Genomic DNA, 3,500 nt, shown 5'->3' with positions numbered 1-3,500 from the left:
CGGCCTCACGCTAACGCGACAGTGCGCTCCTTTGACAGGCGCAGTGCGGTTATTCTATTTCCACCCACCCACACGCACCCACACACCCCTAATATAGATAATGGGGGAAAGTCCATACAAGGAAGATGTGTCAGTACAACTATGCTCCTCGGTGCGATGTGGGGGCAAGTCATGTTATAGACTCGCCTCCGCATGGGACGCCGCGGCACGCCGCGTCGTCGCCTGCTACGGCTCGTTCCTGGCTCGGCCTCGCCAGGATGGGGGAGGGGGGTCCCAACACTACAAAAAATACACTTCCATGATGATACGTGTTTGTCACAGTAGGTCGCGTTTTTTGTCATGCATGTACATCCATGATAAATTTATGACAGAATCAAGATAGTCGTACCTGTGCTGCCGTAGAAGTGTTCCATGACATGACCAAAATTATCATCACGGAAGTGTCCACTTCCATGACGATAAATCACGTGTCACAGAAGTGATTTCGTCAAGGGTGACCGGCACGTGGCATCCACCATAACGAAACGCCGTTAAGCTATCGGGTCGGGTTTTGGATCCGATAACCCGTTAACAGCCCCGACCAATGAGAAATTTCCTCGTGTAAAATTCTTATTGGCCGGACGAAACACATGTCAGCTCGTTAGTGGGTCAGATAGGCGCCTATGATATGTCGACACGTGCCACGGCCCACCACTGGCCCATTTAGCTTACAAAGCCGACCCGTTTGACTTGGTTAAAAGTTAACGGGCTGGCCCATGAAAAGCTTGTTAACGGTTGCTTCGCAAATAGCCCATTTTAAGGCCTGTTAGGCACTAAAGAAAATCGGCCCAACAACATCATGTGGCCCGTCAAATATAACACCAACCCATTTCACTTTCGGCCCATGTATAGCCCACGACGTCTTTCGGCCGATATGAGGCCTTTGTATCTTTCGGCCCTTTACAGGCCCACGGTGACTCTAGCCCATAATGAACAGTAATTTTCTTTGTACCCATTAACGGCCCGTGATTTACATGGGCCGTTTCCAGCCCGTGTTAGCTTTCGGCCTATTGACGGCCCATACGTTCTTGGGCTCCTTTTCGGCCCTCGATTACTTCCGGCACGTTACTGGCCCGTTCCCCTAATGGGCCAAATTCGGCCCATGGCAAGAGTCGACCCGTTACTGGCATGTTCCCCAAATGGGCCAAATTCGGCCCATGGCAAGAGTCGGCCCGTTACTGGCCTGTTACCCTAATGGGCCAAATTCGGCCCATGGCAAGAGTCGGCCCGTTTCTGTCCAGCCCGTCCTATATTCTGGCCCATTAATGACCCGTTATGCCTGTGACAGAATTAAGCTTTTGTAGTCCTACGGCCTGTTAACGGCCCGTTACTGTGCTGGGCCGATACCAATTACGCCCTATTACGGCCCATGTAGACCCATTTATCCGACGGCCCGAGGCCCATTTATCGACGGCCCGAGGCCCACCGATTACAGGCGACGGCCCGTAGGAGACCCATGGATCCTATGGCCCGTATATGGCCCATGGGTATTTGCGGCCACTAGCAAACCAGGGAAAAAGAAGAGTAGGAAATAAATAAGGCCCAAACTAATGCTAGGCTATTAGGGCGATTGCACACATTACATCCACTCGGCATCAAAGATCGCCACCAGTGCAAATATAGGGAACACCCTACACTATACAAAACTGGCTTGCTGTTTTCTTCAGCCGGTGGCTGCACGTTAAGAATAAATTTTGTATCACACCAAAACAAGTTACAACTATATAACAAAAGGAAGGTTGGCATAAAACTTAACAGTCTAGCAGATAATTGCACCACCAGAAGTTCACAAGCTTGGTTCATTTGACCTGACTATTATGTTTTCATGTTGTATTGTCCGATGGAACATCATAACCCTCGCCTTCATTTCCCCTAGGCTCCTGAACAACATAGCAAATGTCTGATAGTCTGGTTTCAAAACCATGCATATCTTGACGACATTGAGCAATGTTTCTCCTTGTTTCACAAAGGGCCTCTGTTAGGGAATGGACTTGTGTCTGGAGCGCAAATACAACTTTGCTTTGAGCTTGCATATCTTGATCATGAGGCAGTTTGGACGATATTGCCTTAACAACCAACCCAGTATTATGCAGGAACGTGCTTTTGGCACTGTTAGTGGACAAGTACTAACCCACTGCAGCAAGAGCTGACATTGCGGTTATAGTTGCCTTGCCACCTTCAGAAGGTGGCGGTTCCACCATTTTTTCCATAGCTCGCTGAAAAGTTGAGGTTTTACATTAGTAGTACCAGAACAGAAGATATTAAGGAGGCAGCAAAACCAAACAAAATAGCTTTGGTATATATACAGAACTTATTCTGGTGAACCCATGTAAAATATTAGTTGTATTTTATTGCAAAGTACATTATAAAACCAGGTTCCAACCATATGACCATGTACTATCGCTAATGTATTGTCTATTTCTTCACATTGTATTGAGGGCTAAGGATAAAGAGACGAAGTTTATAATACGGTAAGCATAGTATGACATCATTCATATCACAAAACAACTGAGAACAGACAAACAGGCAATTGTAACGTTGTGTGGGCAAGTCCAGCACGGAACTAGATTACGGGTCAAGATCGAAAGAACATCAATCCTCCCTTTTAAACCTTGTAAGGTGCAATGATACGCTAAGACAATGGTGTATAAAATTGAAAAGAGTAATAGACATTGGCTGCAAACCATGAAGTTCAAGGCACAAGTCAGAGTAAGTAGTAGTTAAAAGGCATGAGGATTAAGGACTTACAACATCGGCTTTGACTGGTGTAGTCATGCCCTTCTTCTTACTGGTGTGACAGTGCTTGAAGATTTCCACAACATTTGGTTCAGGTACTTTTTGGTCCTTGCGGGCTTTCCTATGCATTTCGAACAAGTCAATATAGATCTGATAATATGGTACAACGAAAAGAGTGAAACAACAGCTAATTACAAGAGCCTCGCTGTGTGCAATATAGCTATGAGATCCTGTCGTCTGTTGGAATTTCACTTTCGTACGGTTGGCCTTGTTCTTTGAACAGTTCACCTACAAGAAGATAGATTTGTGTGGCACATGTGTCAATAGGACTTCAACATGTGATCTGATAACATATATATAATGTACCTGATACTTCAGATTAGACCAGTGTTTAACAAGGCCCCTCCAGTCTTCATCCGATATATTTTCCACTTGAGATGTTTGGGAAAGTTCACTGTTAGCCTTGCCTTCAAAGTGAGTTTTCCTCAAGTTATACCGATACTGTCGCAGAGCAGACTTGAAAACATGGGTGCAAGCTTGTCTGGTTGCATCATCTTGGCTATCCAACTTGAACCTCATCTGTTGAAAATTATGGGACTCTCATTATCAGCAACCTAGAAAGTATGGGACAAAGCAAGACGATATTACTAGTTTCCATACATAACCATACTTATAGATAAATGGTCGAGGAAGGTGTTGAACTGGGTTTCGTCTTTCTCATTCCT

The sequence above is a fragment of the Triticum dicoccoides genome, chromosome 2B, assembly GCF_002162155.2.
Source record: "Triticum dicoccoides isolate Atlit2015 ecotype Zavitan chromosome 2B, WEW_v2.0, whole genome shotgun sequence".
Taxonomy (NCBI): Eukaryota; Viridiplantae; Streptophyta; class Magnoliopsida; order Poales; family Poaceae; genus Triticum; species Triticum dicoccoides.
Note: the sequence above shows the minus strand (reverse complement) of the source record.